This window comes from Cryptomeria japonica, chromosome 7 (assembly GCF_030272615.1).
Source record: "Cryptomeria japonica chromosome 7, Sugi_1.0, whole genome shotgun sequence".
In the NCBI taxonomy this organism is placed as follows: Eukaryota; Viridiplantae; Streptophyta; class Pinopsida; order Cupressales; family Cupressaceae; genus Cryptomeria; species Cryptomeria japonica.
The window spans coordinates 332,075,770-332,098,473 of NC_081411.1; positions in this window are offsets into that span (position 1 = coordinate 332,075,770).

The window sequence follows — 22,704 nt, forward strand, 5'->3', positions numbered from 1 at the left end:
TTTCAAAGATTTCATCATTATTAAAGATCTCCTCTATTTTTTGGAGGTCTATCTTTAGGTGAAGAGTTCTTTCTCCTTTAACTTTGATACCCTCAAAAGGAACCCTTTACACTTTTTGCAAGATATTTATTTTACAACTATCTCTTCCTTCCTTCAAAAGAGTTATGCCTCTTTAGCTTGGATTAATTTATATTTTTGATTAAGGTATATCGCCTAATTGTTGAAAGTTTTTATCCTTATCTTTTCTTTCTACCTTAAGACATAAACATAGGGATATGTTGATATCTTAAGGGAAGGAAGGGGGGGGGGGGCATATATGTAGTCTCCTTATTCTTTCTTTTCAATTTTATGTTGCAAAATTTGCTTACAAACAATGTGCTTTATTTGGTTATTCTTAATCCATGTTATAGGGTTTCCTTACGAACGACATGCTTTGTTTGGTTATCCTTGTTATGGTGTTGTAGTAACGCATTCCTTTTAGTTGTTTACCTTGAAATAAGAAATCTTCACTTGAAAAAATAATTTGTTTCAATTCATTTTTGTGAATGTTATTACATGCAATAATTTGTTTGGTTATCTTAGTTGTGGTGTCCCAATAACACCTTATTATTAGTTTCTTATCTTGTGATAAAAAAGATTCACTTAGAAAAATCTTTCCTTGGCACCATTTTTGTAGGATGAGTGAAACTAGCATAACACAACATAACACAACTAGTTGTCCTATAAGAATCAATGCTTCCATGGATCAACTAGCATAACACAAATTGTTAGCCAGTGAAATCCATGTCCCCTCTCTTTCTCTCTCCCATGGATCACCTGGAATAACACAACTTGCTAGCTAGTGGAATCTATGTTTACTTTCTCCTTCCCCATGAACCCATAGCATAACATACATTGCTAGTGATTGGATCATGGATCATCACTTGATGTATGCTCTTTCTCTTTTCACATGACCACTTGTACTCTTATATTAGCATTCAAAGTATGATATTAACGGTTCAGACCATTTTTATTATCGAGGTCTCTTCAACTTGTTGACCTTGGAACCTTTGTTTTTTAGTAGTAATCCCTTTTTGTGCATCTTATGTCTTTGTTTGTCCTTTTATCTTTTTTTTGTATTGATCTCCTTTTGTGTGTCCTTCAATGTGATTGTGTGAGTTAATCTCTTATGCTTGGAGGCTTGTTTCCCTTACATTTAGCTATGTCAAACATAAAAATGGATGGTGTGTGCTCTGCTAGGGTTTTGAGCTTTTGGCTCTTGCCTGGCAATTTCTCTATCATATCGCGCCTTTGGCACAAGATTCTAAAGTTTTCTTTTAGTATAGAAAAAATTTACTGCGGGCCTTTGAGCCTTTTCAAATATCTACCTCTGGCCCTAGCCCATCTATTTTCATTGGCGTTGGTGGTTCAATTGTGCTTAATGGATCCTCACTAGAACAAGAGGACCTCAAAAGTTTGTCTCGAAGGTTTTTCATGAGGTAAGTCTTCTAAATCCCCGATGGATGTGGTTTAACCCACCTGAGAATTTGATCTTGCATTTCACTGGTTAGAGAATCATACTTTTTTCACTTATTTTTTTTGGAATAACTCTCCCTAAGAGTGTGCTTAAAGATTGGGTTGCCAAGATCTGGGCTTCTCATGAGGTCCGCCTTGCTAAGGTCCACAACCTGACCAAAGGGTTTTTTCTCTTTCGTTTCAAATCCACTAGATATGTGTTTGAGATTCTCTAGCATGGACCTTGGTATGTCAGGTCCTCCTCTACTTGTTTTTTAGCCTTGGACTCGAGACTTTACACTCTATTGACACAAGGCTTCAGGTGCCAGTTTGGATAGAGTTTCTTGGGTTATCCTTGCCATGCGTGCCTTTTTGCAAAACAATTGTCGCTTCTATCGGGAAGGTCCTGTGTGTTGAACCTGATAGGTTCTTTCAGTCTTGCCCTCAGAAGAGGGTTTGTGTTGAAATTGATTTATCCCAGGACTTAAAGGAGTCATTGGATATTCAAATAGGATCAATCGGACATACATAGAAGGTCACCTATTTCAACTTTCTCAATACTTGTTATTGTTGTCAATCGACCGAGCAATAAGATAAAAGGATTGTCCCTTAGTCACTCCCCCATCCTTTGTAGCAAGTGTGGGGTGAGTCTTCCTTCCAGGGTGACAAGGGCGTGCCAAAAACTGAGGAAAAATGGGACTATGGTTGTTAGCTATAAGAATAAAGCTTCTAGTTCTGGTTCTACTCCTAGAACTGTTGATCCCTCAAAAGAGGTTTCAAACCCTAGCATCCAAGGGAAACACGGTTTTCAAATGAGACCCCACTTCAGCCTAAGCCCACAACTATGCCATAGGCAGCTTCCATTTTGGCCATACAACACTCTAGTTCTCCATCTGTGTCCTCTTGCTTTAGGCAAGTCGCGCAGTCCTTCTCGATCTCATGAAGATGAGTTGAAGGGATAGGAGAAATGAAGATATTTTCCAAACTTGCAAATAGGTTTAGTTCCTCTAGATTTTTTGTACAACTTTTCCCAGTTGGAAGAGCACAAGATTTAGAACATAAATGCCTTTAATCCATGAATTTTTGATCATGGAATGTTTGGGGTCTAACTGACCCCACCAAGAAGTATTCTATCAGTGATACCATGAATAAGATAGGCGGGAATTGATATTCTTTTCCTTTAAGAAGTTAAGGTTGCTGGTTTTTTGCTTGCCTCAACTTCTCATTCTATTTAGCCTACTAGTACTACCTTTTATACTTATCATCGGGTGGCAACAATTACTTTGTTATCCCCACGCTTGCATACTTGCATTGTCGTTCATGGCATTGATCCTATGCAGCGGCTTGTTTGGGCACTCTTGAATATTGGTAATAATTCTTTTGGTATTGTCAATAATTATGCCTCTAATGATGCCGTTGAAATATCCCTTCTCTGGTGATGGGCTGTTGATTCTTTTTCCCATAGCCACCTAGTTTGGTTAGTGGGGATTTCAATATGGTGAAGATGACCTGTAACAAGGATGCCTTCCTTCCTTTTAGATGGACAACTGGTGAACATGAGGCCTAGTATACATGCATAATAAATTGGGTTTTTTTTGACCCCTAATATGGGCCACCACCATGATCATGCCCTTTGACATACTTGGAGTAACTTTCAAGCAGGTTCTGACAGGATATTTAAATGGCTTGATCGTGCATGATCTTAGCTCAATCTTTTTAGCTTTTCAAACTCCCCATCATTGCCGGTGATGCAGCTTGTTGATATCATATTGTCTAATCATTTGCCCATTCACTTTTGCATTGAATGGAGTCCAGACAGGCACATGCCAGCATGATGCAAATTTTCCTTAACATGTTATTGCTTCATCATAAGCCCACTCTGACCCACATTGTGACTGTTTTGGAATTTGGAGTACAGACCACCTCACAATACCGATTGGATTTGTTGGTGGAATTCTGCCCATTTCCCATATTGTGAGGTTCCTTTGTATTTATGAGTGCCAGCTGGCCATTTTTCATAGATGGTCTTATCAGGGCGATTACGTCAGCTCTCCGTAGTGCCATAGAAGCCTTGGCTACCAATCCCTTCTCCCTGACCCTTTAGGTCAGAGTTGCTGAGCTATATCATCACAAACAAGTTGCTAACAACCTACATTTACAGAGGGGCTCAGATCAAGGCCAAATTGCATGGGCTCAAGGTTGGGGATCATGCCTCTAAAGAATTCTTTCTGGCTTTACGAACCCGACACTCCTCTCAAGGTATTTACAAAATTAAGGAGTGTAATCAAGTGTTGTTTGAGCTTCCCCATATTCTCCAAGCATTTTTTCATCATTATGAACTTATTTTACAACTCAGGATTACACTCCAAAGCACCAACGTGCTCTCCAAGAATGCTTGGTTGTCGTGCCAAATAGGCTTTTTATTTCAGCTCAACATTTTTTTATGAGGGACTCCTAACTATTAAAGATATCAAGGAATCCATATGCTCGATGGCCAATGACAAGGCCCTAGCATTAATGGCTTTCTGTGTGAATTTTACAAAGTCCTTTGGGATTAGATTGGCTTGATTTACATAAAGTCTATCTTGAGGTTTTTCATAATAAATCCTTAGAAATATTATCAATCAAGGAAATATTAAATTCATATCTAAGTTAGGATATTTGGAGGATATCTACCATTGGCGTCCCATCACACTCCTCAATGTGTCATACAAATAATAGCTAAAGCTTTGGCTCTAAAAATTTAGCACATGTTGTCACTAGTTGTTCCTCCTGAACAAACAAGCTTCATCAAATCCAGGTTCATCCTAGATAATATTATCATGGTTTGGGAAGGTATGGAATGGGCTCATCACTCCCACCAAAAAGCTACATTCATTAAGATTGATTTCTCCAAAGCCTATGACCGTATTGAGTGGCTTTTCATCCTTGCCATGTTGTCTGCATTGGGGTTTGGGCCCAAATTCCTTCAGTTTGTTGAGATGGTCTTTGATGAGGTGGTCTTCTTGTATCACCATTAATGACTGCCAATCTAAGACCTTTGGTCTCTTCCGTTCCATCCACCAGGGTTGTCTGCTGGCGCCTTCTCTATATGTGCTTGTTGGTGAAGGGTTTGGGTATCTGCTGGGCACACTCTGTTTCACAAGGGAAGGTTCATGGGATCTATTTGTTCGATTTCTCCCTCTCAGCTTGTCAGTGACCATTTTGTTGATGACTCTTTCCTCACTCTTCTGGAGGAAGAGGATAATATCAAAGCCGCTCTTTTCCTACCTAGAAACTTTTTTGCCTGGCCTCTGGCTCGGCTATCTAGTGACATAAAACGCTTTTCTATAGATAGTCTGCTTCTCCCTAGCCTAGATTGGCTTCAACATTATGATTGGATATGGATCACGAAAGGGGAATTTTTTGCTTCCTGGACAAACCCTTTGTTGTTATGTTTCGGATTGAGAACAAGATGGTTTACTGGATTACCAAGCCTCTCTCTTTGGCAGGAAAGTTTTAGATTTTCTCTAAAGTGTTGGTAGCCACCCATGTGTACTATTATTCATGTTGGGCTCCTTTGAAAGCTTCCTACTTGAAGCTTGAGAAGCTTCTGTGTGACTTGTTCTGGTCCTCATCAGATTCTCATAGAGGTTTTCATAGAGTCACTTGTGATTTCTTTTTCTTTGCTTGAGACTTGGGAGGTTTGGGTCTACTCTCCACTCAGAGGCAGGGAACTACTTTGTGTTAAATGGATTATCAGAGCCCTTTCTCGCGATGAAGCCTGGAAAATTCTCCTCAGGCATTGTATTCAATCTAGTTTTTTGTTACATAGACCCACCTGGAAAGGCATTGGTCTTCAAACCTTTTGGTTAAACGGGAACCAGTTCATATTGTGGGGATTTTTGTTGCTAAAAAGCATTTGGAAGGCATGGGAAATGGTCAAGTCGTGGTTCTACTAGTCTAGAGCTTGATTTTGAGATGGGCTCTCCCTCAACCTTCACAATGTCTGGTGGTCGGCCTCTATTTGCCTTTTATGGCAGACCCCTCGCGAAAATCCCTAGGCTAAAGGCGCTCTAGTTTCACAAGAAAGGCATCTCGTCCGTCCATCATATTTTTCATAGGCCTTCCATGCATATTCTTTTTTATTCTTTTTTGGGAAGACTTTCGTCTCTTATTTGGTCTTAATAATTGGGCCACCTTTGAGGGGTTGGTGTAGACCATCCCCTCTGATATGCTTCACAAGGTGGGCATCCGTGGGTCTAAGCCTTGGTAGAAAGATTGGAAATGGTATCTTGATTCTCCTTTTAGGAGTTATAAGCCACATATGGGTTACTCATGGCTCTGTCCGCATCTTCCAATGGTCGATTCCTTGAATCACAGATGACATCTTCAGACATCTTCAGTCTACTAGGCGTGTTTGGCACCGACATTTCTCTACTGTGTGGTTTGCTAGAGTTGAGCCTAAGCTCACCCACTTTGCTTGGTGTATTCTTTTCCAAGGCTTATCAGTGGGGTCGCGACTCATTCACCTAGGGGTCGTTGACCCTCACTGACCTTTCTGTGGGCAAGTAGAATCTTTCAAGCATCTTTTCTAGTTTTATTCGAGAGCTCAATAGCTTTGGTGTTGGATTCATGATTTCTTTCGACCCTTTAGGCCTGAACCCTTTTCTTGGTATATGATTTTGCTGGGAGATTCTCCCAAGTTACCCACCAAATTTTCCCAAATTTGATACATTTTTAGGGTGGAGTTTCTCTTTGACATATGGAAAGACAAAATTCTTGCATATTTTCTCATTCTCACATGGATATACATGTTTCATTTTATTCTAAAGCTTTTATATGCTCCAAATGTGCTTTTGTAGAATCAGGTGCAAGCTAATAAAGTTGCACTTGAGGTTTCTCACATGTAGAAGTTGCTCGACCATTGGCCAATGCCCCTTGCATTGTGGCACATGTGCCTCCCTCGCCCTCCTCCTTCCTCCATCGGTTGCCCTCTCGGGGTCGGCGACCCAGCCACTCTCAGGCTTCTTGATGTGGTTCTCATCCTTGCAGGCAAACACATTTTCCTCCTCTCAGGGCGGACCTGGGGTGGCCCTCGGCGGAGCGACAACTCCTGATGGTGGCATGTCTGGGTGGCCTGGAAGTGCTTTTGGGTGTCTTGGAAGTGCTTCTAGGTGGCTTGACAGTGCTTCTAGGTGGCCTACTTCCACTTTTCCTGGTGGTTCTGAAGGGCCCTCTAGAAAATTTTTCCTACGGCTTGCCCTGGAAATTTCCCCCTGCAGGGATGAAGAAGATAAAGAGAAGGAGCACGATGACGACAGTTGGTCTCTTCTTGATGTTACCCTAGCCCCCACTTCTGGTTGGGGTCATCCTGATGACCATGATCCCTTGTCTTCTATGAGCACTGCTCTTGCAACCTGATGGCCTGTTGTTGTATTTTTTGACTCTCTGGGCTAGGCCCATGTGACTTTGATCTCCAAGCTAGGCCCACATTTTTATAATAGTTTTTATTCTCTGGGCTAGGCCCATGTGACTTTCGGGGGTGTGCTTTCTTACCACCCATCCTTTTTTTTGTGAATATGTATTTCTATCTTTAATATTAATAAAGTGTGCCTATTCATTAAATTTTTTAATGTCTTATCTCTTTTTAATCTTTCTCCCATTTTCTTCTATCTATATCTCTTTCTTCTACTTTATGGTGAATATGCATGTAGGTTACTGCTCCCGCTAGAGTAGGGGCTAAATGTAGCATCATAAATTATAACCCTACATAATTTATACCATTTTTTGTGACCCTTAGCTAGTCTGTAACCCTTTTTTATCTTATCCAAGCCCATTTCTAGTCTTTTACCTCAAAACTAATGTCACTTGTTTGCATGGTGGTCTAAACCCTTCCTCAGGCTATGTGCACCCCATCCTATACTTCTTCATCCTCTTTTGAGTAGACAAAGAAAATTATGTGAGATTTTGATGTTTAAAACATGATAGATTTTGACCTTTCTCTCCTAAAAACAATTCCTAAGATCAATAAAAAATAAAATAAAATTTGGTTTTACTTGTCACTTCTAATATAAAAAGAAAATTTAAAATTTAAAAATTTAATATTATTTAAGTATGATTTTAATTTTTTAATTTGATTTATTTAATAATTTAACTATATTTACCTTCAATTATATTATATGTTTAAATTTTTAATATTAAGATTATCTTTGTAATATTGTTTTTAATATATTAACTATATTTTTAACTACATAGTTTATTAATATTTCAGTTATAATAAATTAAAAGAGTTTTACTCTTTTATTTAATTACTTATTAATTTAAATAAGTTTTATATTTATTGTTATTTAACAAAATTATTATTTTTATTAATATTTTAATTTTGATATATTTTACTTTGAATTTAGTTTATTCTATTTTTATTTTAATTTAGATTTAAGTTTAAATTTATTTTAATTATCTTCCTTTATATCTCTCTATCTCTTCCTCTTTATTTTTCTCTCTCTCTCTCTCTCTCTCTCTCTCTCTCTCTCTCTCTCCTCTCTCTCTCTCTCTCTCTCTCTCTCTCTCTCTCTCTCTCTCTCTCTCTCTCTCTCTCTCTCTCTCTCTCTCTCTCTCTATTTTCTCCCCTTTTTCTCTCTTTCTCTATCTTCATCTCTATCTCTATCTTCCTTTTGCCTTCCTCTCTCCCTCTCTATATTTAGAAATGTCTCCCTCTTTTTATCCATTCATATCTCTCCTTCTCCTTTCTCTTAGACCTCTATTTTTATATCTTCTTTCCTCTATAGGTCTTTATCTCTCAATATATCTCTCCCTCTTCTTCTATCCATATCCATATTCTTCTCTCTCTCTCTCTCTCTCTCTCTCTCTCTCTTCTCTCTCTCTCTCTCTCTCTCTCTCTCTCTCTCTCTCTCTCTCTCTCTCTCTCTCTCTCTCTCTCTCTCTCTCTCTCCTTACCCCTCTCTCTCTCTCTCTCTCACAAACATAACATGAGGACTTTGGTAATAAATCCTAATTATCTTCTTAATTTATAGGTTTTGTTTTAATCATGGTTGGATTCATATAAGTGGATGCATAACTTTAATTTGAAGCTATCACATCTCCATTGAGACCTAAATGTTTCAAGAAATAGTTATATTATAAATATATCTCCTTAAACTTGTACACTCATTTGAATTAGATTATATATGCTACTTTCTAGCCACCTCTTAATCCAATACATTACTTGGGAAGAGAACAATTCATAGAATATTTCATATGATAACTATTCTTATTAGAGTTATTTTCCCATTTCTAGCAATTTGTAAATTGTTTTAAAACTCCATACCTAGTTTACCATTCCTTAGACTAATTTACATTCAACATAATTTGAGTTATTTTGTGAAAGAAAATAAGTCCTTAAACCATTAGCTTTATCACTACTAAAACTATCAAACCCCTCATTTTATTGTCTAACAAAGGAGTATCTAGATACCAATTCTTCCAAAACACTTAGAGTGACCATCCTTTTTATTTAAGGAATTTAATTTATAGGACTTTGAATTAATAGCCAAATCTCCCAAGTATATTATGTTCAATTTCTTTTTGGAAGGTCTATAAATGCATTTATCTTATCCTTACATGTATTAAACACTCAAAGTGTCTAACCTTTTCATTCAAGAAATTTAAATTATAGGATTTTGAGTCAATAGCCAAATCTCCCAAATATATTCGTGTTCAATTTATTTTGGAAGGTCTATAAATGCATTTATCTAGTCTGTGACATGGATTAACTATTTAAGTTGTGATCTCATAGACAACTAACATGTAAAGTAATGAAAAATAATTTTTCTTGATTTCTTACCTTTGACGTGTCAATCATTTGCATTTTTCCAAGATTTTCCATGTTTTGACATATTCAAGATTAACTCTTAAACTTAATAATATTTTGTTAGAGTAATATTTTATTAGCTAATAATTATTTATTTAATTATTAGTCTATTATACTCTATGCTTAAGCTAAACTTATGAATCTTATAATTCTTTAGGGTTTTCACCTTTAGGGTTTCGAGTATCCTCTTATAAGGATATTCTCTTTGTATTTTCATAACAACTGTAATTATTGAATTGCATTCTTGTTGCACAATCAATATGACTCCTCTTTTCTGGATCTCTAAATTTTGGCCTCCACAACATTTTTGCTTCTCTCCTTTTGTGACAGGTTTGCATGCAGGTGATATTTGGGAGGTGTAGAGTTTATTTTTCCTCAACTTCATTATGGTATCAAAACTCCAGATCTAAATCCCCTTGTTCTCTTCATGAGAGATTTTGGGCCTTGTTCTTAAGATCTATGTATTCGGGGGTTTGTTCAGTTGTTTTTTTCCATTTCTGGGGGTAACTAATTTTTTTGGTACATTTTGATGCCAAAAGAACCTCACGGCTGGATTCAGGAGACCGAATCCACGAATTTTGATATATAATTTGACCTATTTTAGTTCCGAGGGCATCTGGGGCATGATTTTTTATTGGCATGTTTTTCGAGGCACAAAAATCCGTACAGCTGTACTTGCAAATGCATTAGAATTTTTTTTTTACCATCTTTATGCCCTACAAGAGGGTTTTTTTTTTTTTTGGCCGTAACTTGGTCATACAGAGGCACTTTTTCAAAAACCTTATATCATCGGAAATCTATTTCCGAGCTCTATCCAGATCTGGAGGTTTGAATTTTTTTATTTTTTTTTTATGGTATTTTTCACTGTCAAATCCAAAGGTTCATTTTTTCCACTCGGGAGACATAACTTGAGCATTCGAACTCCATTTTTTTAAAATTTATATCGTTGGAAAGCTTGTTCTGTCTACTTTCCATTCATATGAGTTTGCTTTCTTAGATTATGCTCTAGGTATATTTTATTTAGTATTTTTCTTTTCATCACTCAGGTGAATATCTTGGATGTTTCAAGTCTTGGGATCTCTCTCTTTGAGTAGGATGTCTCATCTTTGGTTGTTCTTTCTATTTATAGTTTTTTGTCTCTTCTGATCATTGTAGCATTTTATTTATGCAAATGCACTAAGATAAAGTGCCACCTTGCATTGTATACTTGGGATCTTGCAACATCTTGTGTCTTAATGTGCATGCACTACTTATAAAGTGTCATAGGGGGTTGATATTTGCCATTTTTTCCATCTACCTTTGTCACATGAGTGTTCCTTCCATGACATTAGCCTCATGATGTGTGTCAAGTGAGTGTTCCTCCCATGACACTATGTACTTTCTCTACAACTTCATTGTTCCTGTTCTTTGTCATGCAGTTCTTGTTGGTCATTCTTTTTCAGTGTACCTGTCCCTCTCCCTATTCAACATTATGGGGAGGTTTGTCATGTTGTTCTAATGCTTCCTTGGTTCGATTGATCAACTCTTCAGGCTTTGGCATTTCATGCCATGTGTATCTTTGAGTTCAGTTGTTTCCCTTTGTTTGCCATCTGATTCGAGTATTGTCATTTGAGAGAACTCATGCAGATTACAATATTCTCTACCTGGTCATGTTCTATTTTAGTGGAGGTTCTTCAGATCAGCAGTTACTCTTCAACAGTGTTTACATCTATTCATGCTTCAGTGGTGTTCCTCATTCTCTTCTTTTTGTTCCTATCTTCTGGAACACTCTTGTTTTGAGGCTTCTTAGTCCTTCACTTGAGCTTTCATCTTTTCTTGGAGAGGAGTTTTGTTCCCACAGGGTTTTCTCCTTTTTTCTCCACTTTACAGAGATTTTATTGTACCTGGGTACCTCATCAGGCCTAGTTGTTGGGACCCATTGTTGCTTTCATACATTTTTACATTTGTTTTTTAATCCTTAGTTGATTTTTAGATACTCCCTAAGTTCATCTTAAGGGGGGGGTGTTAGAGTAATCTTTTTATTAGCTAATAATTATTTATTTAATTATTAGTCTATTATACTCTATTTTTAAGCTAAACTTATGAATCTTATAATTCTTTAGGGTTTCGAGTATCCTCTTATAAGGATTCTCTCTTTGTATTTTCATAACAACTGTAATTATTGAATTGCATTCATTGTTCACAACAATATGACTCCTCTTTCTGGATCGTTGAATTCTGGCCTCCATAGCCTTTTTTTGCTTCTCTCCTTCTGTGACAGGTTTGCATGTAGGTGATCTTTCGGAGCTGTAGAGTTGATTTTCCTGAACTTCATTATATTTAATGATTAATAATATATATTTACATAATTATTAAATATAATATATGTAAATGATTAATTCTTTTTAATATTATATATAATGAATAATTATACTAATTTATAAACTATACTAAACAAAAATTTATAATTATACAAATAAGAATTCTATATATATTATATGATATTCAAATTATTAATCAATATTAGATATTTTAAAAATTCTTTGTAATATTTTATAAAAAATGATAAGATAATTTAATAATATTATTAATTATTTATTTATTATTTTAATATTATTTGTATTTATAGCTATAAATATTTTTACTTAATAATTAAATTTATAAATAATGTATAGATATAGTCTAAAAAAATTTAGATTAAATTAAACTTGGTATGGTTGTTGGATAGAAATTTAAGGCTAATGTTAATTCAATTTAGAATGTGATTATCAAACACAAAAAAGTTACGTAGAAAGGTGTGAGGTTGTAATGTCCTTAGGATAACTTGAGCTGATAATGTATTGATAGTCAAGAACATATAATCAAAATAGTATATTTAGTCATGATGTTGTATGTGAAACTAAACAAAGTAATTATGGGTATAAAGAAAATAATGGTATAGTGTGATTTAAGACTCTCAAAGGTGAGAAACAGGTACAAACAAGAAAATTGAGAGTGAAGATACGATAGATTAATTGTCACAAAGTCAAACCAACAAATATTTTATAACTTCATGTATATTCAACAAAAAATGTCACATCCTATGCAATTTACAAGTATCATCCTCTCTTAGCACTCTCTCCACTACGAAATCCAAAATACTATTAGTATAATTGTGGGTGACATGCCAAATATCATAGTTGCAAATATTTTATATTTTGATCCTTTAGATGACTTCTATCTTGACATGTATATGAGGATAAGAGGACTATCTTACCTCTCTCCTCTTTATCAATTTTTACCTCTCTATCTCTATCTCTCCATATTTATTTTTCCATCTCTGCATATATCTCTATCTCATTATCTATCCATATCTCTATATATCACTCCATTATATCTAATTTTATCTTTCTATATCTCTCTCATTCTCTCACTCTCCTTCTCTCCATATCCTTCTCCTCCATCTCTATCTCTATATCCTTACCCCTCTCTCTCAAAAATTTCCTCCTTCCTCTCTCCCTCTCTCCCTATTGCAAACATAACATGAGCCTATTGGTAATCGAGCCTAATTATCTTCATGATTAAAAGGTTTGATTATCCCTCACACTTTCTCTTTACCTCTTTCTATCCCCCCCCCCCTCTCTCTCTCTCTCTCTCTCTCTCTCTCTCTCTCTCTCTCTCCATTTCTATATATCCCTATACCTATATCTCCCTCTTCGTTTCTCTCTTCCTCTATATCTCTAAATCTCCATTCCTATCTCTCTCTCTCTATCTCTTGATAAATTCGTTCCCACTTTCTCTCTTGCTCTATCTTCATCTCTTTCTATATCTTCCTCTCTCCCCTATATCTCTTTACCTCTCTATCTCTATTTCTCCATTTTTTTTCTCTCCCTCTATCTCTATCTTATTATCTTTCCATCTCTTTCTATCCTTATATCTCTTCTTATCTAACTCTCTCTATGCATCACTTCTTATCTCTAGATCTTCATCTTTCTATCTCTCCCTCTCTCATTCTCTCTCTCTCTCTCTCTCTCTCTCTCTCTCTCACACACACACACACACACACACACACACACACACACACACACATCATCATCTCTTTCTATTATATCCCTCTCCCTCTCCTTCTCCATCTTCATCTCTATCTACATACCCCTATTTCACACACTCTTTCCCCCTCTATATCTCCCTCTCTCTCCTATTGTAAACATATGATAAGCCTATTTATAATGGATCTTGATTATCCTCTTGATTCAGAGGTTTTGTTTCACTAGTGTTTGGATCCATATAAATAGAACCATCACTTCTCCATTGATACCTTAGTTGCATAGACAACACCATTTTCTAATTGGCCTAACAATTAGTTGTACTATAAATATGTATACAAAAAATAGACCAAAATTTTACCTATTGACCTTCCCTACCTCTTTGGCATACCCATCGCACACCAAGGTGCAATTGCTAGTTATATATATTTAGAGGAGTGAGAGTTAAATTGATGTAGTATCTTATATACCCTTTTGTATAAGTTACACTTGTTATATATAAATTCTAGAGTTATATGTAGTTTTTTAGTTTATAAAAAGTTGAAACTAATTGTATGCAACTGGGGATGGACTTTGTCTATTCTTGCATTCTCGAGCAATTAACATATGTGTCATCCTATGGACCCAGTCCGAGAAAGTTAATCATCATAAAATGGTTTTGTTTTTGTCTAGTTTTTTTCTTGTGAGTATTAGTTGGTTGATCATTAAAGCGTTTACAAGTAGCTTGGAGCATCTTGATACATTGCTTTGAGATAATGTATAGGAAATCTTAGTTTTGACTTGAATAATTTATCATTAGTTCTAGTTAGCATGTATGACTTTGTGGGACTATTTTTATTGGTGAATAACCACTTTATTGGAAACCTAAATTTTAGATTTTCATGCCTCGTGACATCCATTCATGTTGGGAGTATCTTTCCTATCAAACTCACCCAAAATATGCACCAAGCCTCATTTTGTATACTTTACCCAGGATTCACAAAACATGTCTTGCAAGGGTTTTAAGTTGGAGCTCTACAAGAAATACCCAATTAGAGTATCAATTGATCTCATCCTATTGGCTCTGTAATTTTTATCTTTAATAATTTAATAGCATTACTTCCAATAGACTAAGGGCAAAAAATGGAATAATTACAAGATTACAGAATCTACCATAATTTCTCCAAACATGGAACAATTATCGTAGAAGGGATGTGATTAACTAGATTTGTATAATGCCTCCCATTAGATGAAATATCATTTAGAAACATATTTCACAAACATCAATCTATCACAACATTCTCAATTAATTCAAAGCCTTTGTTGTTTTGAATTGATGGTACTTTTGAAATTTTGTCCAAATACCATTATAGATCTGTCGTAGTTTTCTAGCACAACTTATATTTAGAAAGCAATTTACTTAAAGCTAGAATAATTCTAATCTAGAGATATAAGGTTTTTCTTTGCCATGTGATGCTACTAATTCCATTTATATTCATTCTCTTTCTTTCATTTATGTTCTCATTCTTTTGCAGAAGTGATCATGAATGTTCCTATCAAAATTGGAAACTTTAACATGGACATTTAAGAAAGTTAGTAAAAATTATAGAAATTCCAGAAATCATATTTTCCATGTAATTTTCATGTGTCTAGGAATGAAATATTGTACTTATTGAATGTATTATTTGTCATAATGACATTATTGAATTGACTGTTCCATCAAGAAACCTTACCAAAAAAACCAAGGCTAAGATTGTTTCATATCTTATATAGAAAACCGATTTTTATAAAATTAGATGAAATAATCAATTCGTGCAATAATAAAGAAGAATCCATGATGGCAAATTTTTGGGGCACGCGAAGTTTGGAGATTGATGCGAATGGCAGGCAGAGGGCTCCGCGTTGGGGGGATGAGGTGGTGTCTGATCCGCTTCCTCCGAAGATCCCTTTTGGCACTCGAGCTGGACATGTGCCACAATGGGTTTTCTAGGAAGGCAGATGGGTGGATGTGTTGGCTTCGCCCGCTCGCCCGTTGGAGGAGAAAACATTTCAGTTTGTCCCTTCTTCTGCTTACTTCAGAGGGTTTTTCCGGCAAGATAAAAAACGGGCTCGAAATCTGGGAGCTCGGCATAAGGGCAAACAAAATTGGAGGGTTTCAAAAAATAAGGCTCCGAGTCATTTGGCGAATGCCTCTGTGAACTTGGTTAAGGATTTGGGGGGTCATGGATAGAGTTCGGTTTTGCCATCGCAGCCTGCTCCGATTTCGATTCTGTTGATTGATGCCTCAGATGCCGTTTTGGGGAAGAAAGCTCGGGATCTTCAAGCTCTTGCGGTTGTGATTCAAGTCTAGGGTGATCCTATTTCCCTTTTCAAGCTTCACCGTAAAATTCACGCTCAATGGTATGGCACTTTGTTCTTTCATGTGCTTTCTGTAAGCTTGTTTCTTGTTGTGTTCGATTCTGCATCTGCTAGGGATAAGGCTCTTAGTACTCCATTTTTTTGACTTGGAAAAAACCTGATTTTTGTGGAAAGTTGGAAACCTTTTTTGGCAGTTTCTAGAGTTGGTCCAAAATAGGTCCCTGTGTGGTTTAAACTTCCACTCCTTCCATCTGAATTTATTGAATCTGACATATTAACAAAAATTGGGGATTCATTAGGCAAATTTTTGATGTCTTGTTCATTGCTTGAGGATGGGGTACTGGTTGTTAAAATTTGTGTGTTAACTTGCCCTAACATTCTGCCGCCAAAGTTTTGTAATATTAGGTCTCCCTTTGGTTTATGGCAACAAAATTTGGTTAAAGATTCCGGGGTTTTTGGTCGATTTGTTGTAGTTATGGATTCCCCAATATTTTTTCACATGAAATCCATCCGTTTTAGTTTGGGGGAAACTGAATCTCCGTTTGTTGATATTGTGGAACCTCATATCTGGGAAAAAATACAATTGTCAGGTCCTGCTTTCAACCCTCCTCCCCTTGTGAACAAACCCGTCTCTACTATGGATTTTGTAGTGGCTATCAATAATTATGTTCCTTCCGCGAGGATTGGCCATTCAAATGCTTTTCCATTGAACAAACCTAACGTCCCTAATTTGGTTCCATCTTCTCAGCCCGAGGTTGATCTGGGCATCTCTGAGCCTATGGTTGACTTGGGCAATAGGTTTGGGGCTGATATAGGTGCCTCTGGTTTCCCTCATAAAGATATAGGTGTTGTAGCTGCATCAATTGAGGGGACTTTGTTAGATCATGCTTCGCAAGTATTTGAGGGTGAAAATGTTAATTTGGTGGACATTGTTCCGGATGACCTTCTCATTGCTCAGGTTCAAGATTTAGCTAATACTAATAAGGCTCTTCTAGATTCCCCTTTAGCTAACAAGGTAATCTCCTCAATTTCAGTGGATTTAGGTGTTTTGGAGAATGATTTGGCTGCTTTTCCCATCAATAACCCTTTTGATCTCCTTGATAGGGATAAGGCGTTGGTGGTTCCAGGATTTGTGTCACCACTAGTTCCTGTGGTCTTAGACAAGGAGGAGAATGGGGGAGTTAAGGCCATCGTGGTGGCTGCTTCAGGGCTTCCTTTGGTTCAAACTCCTCTTCTTTCTTCCTCACGCTTGTCTACTCCAGGGAAAAGGGAGCGTAAGCCTAAGAATGTTAAAACAAAATTAGAAATTGATGCGGGGATCCAATCTACTATTTTGTCTTCCTTAGAAACTTCGAAGAAGAAGAGGTCGAAGAAACCTTTTAGTCCTCCTCTTACAAGAGCTTTAGCTACTGAACGTAGTCTTCATAAGGTTTTTTCGGTAGGGGTGTTTTCCCCAGTTTCGTTGAATGCTTCGAGGGGAGTTGAGGCCTCCCCTCAGGAACAATGAGGTTAATTTCCTGGAATGTTAGGGGCTTAAATGCCCCTAACAAATGATGCTTGATTAAGTCGCAATTAGACTTAATGAAGTGTGATTTGGTGTTGTTACAAGAAACTAAGCTTAATTTTCAATCGACAGATAGGTTATTCTCCTCTTGGAAAGTTTGGAATTTTTGTTCCTCTCCCTCTTTAGGGGCATTGGGTGGGCTGGAAATTATTTGGAGAGATTCTGCTTTTCACTTCTCATTAGTTGCGTTATCATCTAGTTGGATGCTTGGAATAGTTAAGAGTAGAACATCAAACTTAAAGTTTTGGCTTTTTAATGTTTATGGCCCTTCTGGGATTTTAGAGAAAAGAATGCTTTGTAATTCCTTGATTTCTCTTGCTACTCCTCTGCATAATGTTTTTCTAATTTTTGGAGGTGATTTTAATGCAATTATGAGTTTGAATGAAAAGGTTGGAGGAATTATTCTTAACAAGCATGTCATTTCAGATTTTTGCAATTTCATTCAGTCCTTGAGTCTAGTTGATTGTATGCCTCTTAATGGTTCATTTACATGGACTAATATGCACAGGGAATTTTCTCAAATTTCAGAAAGGTTGGATTGTTTTATGGTTTAAGATAATTGGTTTAGTTCGAGACAAGATTTTGTATCCTCAATCCTTCCCTTTACCGACCCTGATCATTTTCCTATCTAGTTTGATATTTTTTAGGATAGGGCTCCTAAAAAGTTACCTTTCAAGTTTGAGCCAATGTGGTTTAGGGACCAATCTTTTTTGCCTTCCTTAAAATCTTGGTGGAATTCAGCCCCTTTTTTTCCTGGGTCTAGGATGTTTCAGCTAGTTAAAAAGTTGGGCTTCTTGAAGACAAGAATAAAGGATTGGAACATACAACATTTTAAGAATGTCTTTGGGGTAAAGGCTAGGATTTGAGAGGAGATTGAGCAACTTAACAAAAAAATTGTTGCTTCTGGTATGTCTGCTGCAATGTACGACGACCTTAAATCACTAAACGTTCAGTTGAATGAGATTCTAGCTAGGGAAGAATCTTATTGGAGACAAAAATCTAGGGATCTCTGGCTCTCTGAAGGTGATTGAAATACCAAATTCTTTCATTCCTCCTCTAAACTCAAGAGAATTTGTAGTCGAATCTCTTGTATTATTGATTCTAATGGGAATACTCTACTAGATGAAGATGAAATAGCTTCTGAAGTTGTTAGGTTTTTTAAGTCTCTTCTCTTAGTAGAGCCAATGGTGGTTGATGAGGGTTTTGTAAATTCGATCCGCCCCCTTGTCTCTCAAGAAGATAATAAGATGTTGATGGCCCCATTTTCCTAGGCTGAATTGAAAGAGGTAGTCTTTTCCATGCACCCGGAAAAGGTGTCGAGACCAGATGGATTTACGACATTATTCTTCTAGAAATGTTGGGAATTTATAGGAAAAGATGTGTTGTTAGCCTTGGAGGAGTCTAGAAGGAATAGGGCGATTCTAAGAGAAATAAATACTACTCTTATTGCAATAATCCCTAAGGTAGATAATCCGACATCTTTTTCAGACTTTCATCCAATTGCCTTGTGTACCACACTATACAAAATGTTTACTAAGGCAATTTCGGTTAGATTATCTAAGCTCCTTCCTTAGATTATTTCATTAGAGAAGGGTGGTTTTGTGCCTGGTCGGGAAACCCCTAAAGGAGCCATTGTAGCTCACGAAATCCTGCACTCTATTTCTCAGCAAAAGGTGTCAGCAATGATCCTCAAATTAGACATGCTTAAAGCATATGATCGTGTCAATTGGCAGTCCTTGCTTGCTGTCTTGAGCCTGTTTGGGTTCTCAAGGTGTTGGGTTAAGGGTATGTGCAAGATCAAGGGGGGCTAAAAAGTGGCAGTAGAGAAAAAAATGCACTTTCAACCTTTCCAAACATGCCAAAATCCGCTTTGACTTTTTGTTTGGGTCGGGTGAAATTTGAATTTGGTTTGGTAATACCACACCAAATCGGATATCCGATAATATCGGATATCCGATATTATCGAATATCCGATTTGTGATGTCACTAGTGTGATATCATACTTTTCAAATCGGATATCCGATTTTATCAACATAAAAAATATACTTTAGTAAAATGGCCATAACTTTTGCATTTCTTATTGAAATTTTGATTTTTTACAGGCGTTGGAAAGGAAATTCATAGACCTATCAAATGGATGAGGTAGTTTGATTATTTTATAGACCAAAAATTAATTATAATCATTTAAAGTTATTCCTTCAATTTTAAAACTTTAAATACTCACAAATTTTGCATACAAAGTCTCATTTTTTTTCCTATCACCTCCTTTATCTATCACTTGTCTATCTATACTTATATAATATATTTTATATATCTCTTTGTTCTCTACTTATGTCACTTGTTTTCTCATTCCATGTAGATAAATAAATTCCCAAGTTACATGCATCTCTGCATATATCTCCATCTTTCTATTCATATCTCTTCCTCTCCCACTCCATCATTGTCACTCCTTATTTCTATATTTCTCTCTAATAATCTCTCTTCTCTCTATTTATCTCCCTCCTTTACCTTATCCTACCTATACTTATATATTACTTGTCTCTATCACCTCCTTTCTCTCCCTATCTTGTCCCCTCTCTCTCTATATCCCTATAGATCTATCTTCATGTATATTTATATTTCATTATCTCTAAATCTCACTTATTCACTCCATCTCTCCCTCCATTTATCTTACTCCCTCTATCATGTTCTATCCATATCTATCTCTACCTCCATCTTCACATCTCCATCTCTTTCCCTATCAATATCTCTTTTATATGTTCCTCTATCTTTATATATATTCCTCTATACATGATTAATCTACTTCTCTGTCTCTTCCTTTATCGCCCTCTTGAAGTATCTTTCCCTTTCTCTACTTTTATCTCTTTATTTACTCGATCTTTACATATCTTTTTCTCTCTCCCCACATCCTTCTCTATAGTGCCTTTATGTATCTCTATATCTTCCTCTTTTTCTCTCTCCCTCTCTATCTATCCCTATCTATAATCTCTATCTCTCTTTCTCACTCTCTTGTACTATCTATATATCTCTATCTATCAATATTTCTCTTCCTTTATATCTCTCTATCTCTTCCTCTTTTTATCTCTCTCTTTACCCCTCTCTATCCATTTTTCTCCATCTCTTAATATATTTATCTTTGTCTTTACCTCTCTCTTTCTCTATATCTATTCACCTCCCTCTCCCTTTATCTTCATCTTTTATCTCTATCTTCCTCTCTCCTTTTCAATATCTAGATATATCTACCTCTTTCTATCCATCCTTGTCATTTAGTTTTTCTCCCTCTCACTTCATACTCCTTAATATCTATATCTATATTTATGTCCTTGTCCTTTAGTTCTTTTCCCTCTCTTTAGTTCTTCATCTCTCTTCACCTTTATATCTCTCCTTATTTGAAAATTAGTATATATGGTCTCCTAAGGGGTTATATCGTGTCCTAAGGGATCATAGAACATCATATGATCCCTTAGGACACAATATGACCCCTAACGACACCATATGGTCTCCTAAGGGGTCATATGGTGTCATAAGGGGTCATAAAACACCATATGACCCCTTAAGACACAATAAGTCCCCTAATGACACCATATGGTGTCCTAAGGGCTCATAAGACACCAAATGACCCCTTAGGACACCATACAACCCCTAATGACACAATGTGGCATCCTAAAGGGTCATATTGTGTCCTAAGGGGTCATAGGACACCATATGACCCCTTAGGACACCATACGACCCATAGCACCATATAGTGTCCCAAGGGGTCATATGGTGTCTTAAGGGGTCAAAGAATGCCATATGACCAATTAGGACACAATATGACCCATGATGACACCTAAGGGGTCATATAGTGTCATAAGGGGTCATAGGACACAATATGACCCATGACGACACCTAAGGGGTCATATAGTGTCATAAGGGGTCATAGGACACCATATGACCCCTTATAACACCATACGATCCCTTACGACACTATATGGTGTCCTAAGAGGTCATATAACACCATATGACCCCTTATAACACAAGAAGACCCATAACGACATGATATGGTGTCCTTAGGGGTCATATGGTGTCAGGAGACACCATATGACCCCTTAGGACACAATATGACCCCTAACGATACCTAAGGTGTCATATGGTGTCCTAAGGGGTTATATGATGTCCTAGGAACTTTTAGGACATAATATGACCCCTTAGCACACCATACAACCCCTAATGACACCATATGGTGTCCTAAGGGGTTGTAGGACACCATATGACCCGTTACGACACAATATGACCCTTACCAACCTAAGGGGTCATAGGACACCATATGACCCCTAATGACACTATATGGTGTCTTAAGGGGTCATATTGTGTCCTAAGGGTTCATAGGAGACCATATGACCTGTAACAACACAAAATGACACCTAATGATACCTAAGGGGTCATATGGTGTTCTAAGGGGTCATAGGACACCATATGACCCCTTAGCACACCATACAACCCCTAATGACACCATATGGTGTCCTAAGGGGTCATAGAACACCATATGACCCCTTAGGACACCATACGATGCATATTGATACTATATGGTGTCCTAAGGGGTCATAGGACACCATATGACCCCTTAGGAGACCATATGACCCATACCAACATAATATGGTGTCCTAGAGGGTCATAGAACACCATACGACCCCTTAGAACACAAGAAGACCCATAACAACATGATATGGTGTCCTAAGGGGTCATATGGTGTCATAAGACACCGTATGACCCCTTAGGAAACAATATGACCCCTAACAATACCTAAGGGGTCATATGGTGTTCTAAGGGGTCATAGGACACCATTTGACCCCTTAGCACACCATATGACACTTAATGACATCATATGGTGTCCTAAGGAGTCATATGGTGTCCTAAGGGGTCATAGAACATCATATGATGCCTTAGGACACCATACGATGCATAATAACACTATATGGTCTCCTAAGGGGTCATAGGACACCATATGACCCTTAGAGGACCATACAACCCATAATAACATAATATGGTGTCTTAGAGGGTCATAGAACACCATATGACACCTTAGAACACCATACGACCCATAACAACACCATGTGGTGTCTTAAGGGGTCATAGGACACCATTTGACCCCTTAGCACACCATATGACCCCTAATAACACCATATGGTGTCCTAAGGAGTCATATGGTGTCCTAAGGGGTCATAGAAAACCATATGACCCCTTAGGACACCATACGATGCATAATGACACTATATGGTGTCCTAAGGGGTCATAGGACACCATATGACCCCTTAGAGGACCATACAACCCATAACAACATAATATGGCATCTTAGAGGGTCATAGAACAACATATGACCCCTTAGAACATCATACGACCCATAACGACACCATGTGGTGTCTTAAGGGGTCATAAGACACCATTTGACCCCTTAGAACACCATATGACCCCTA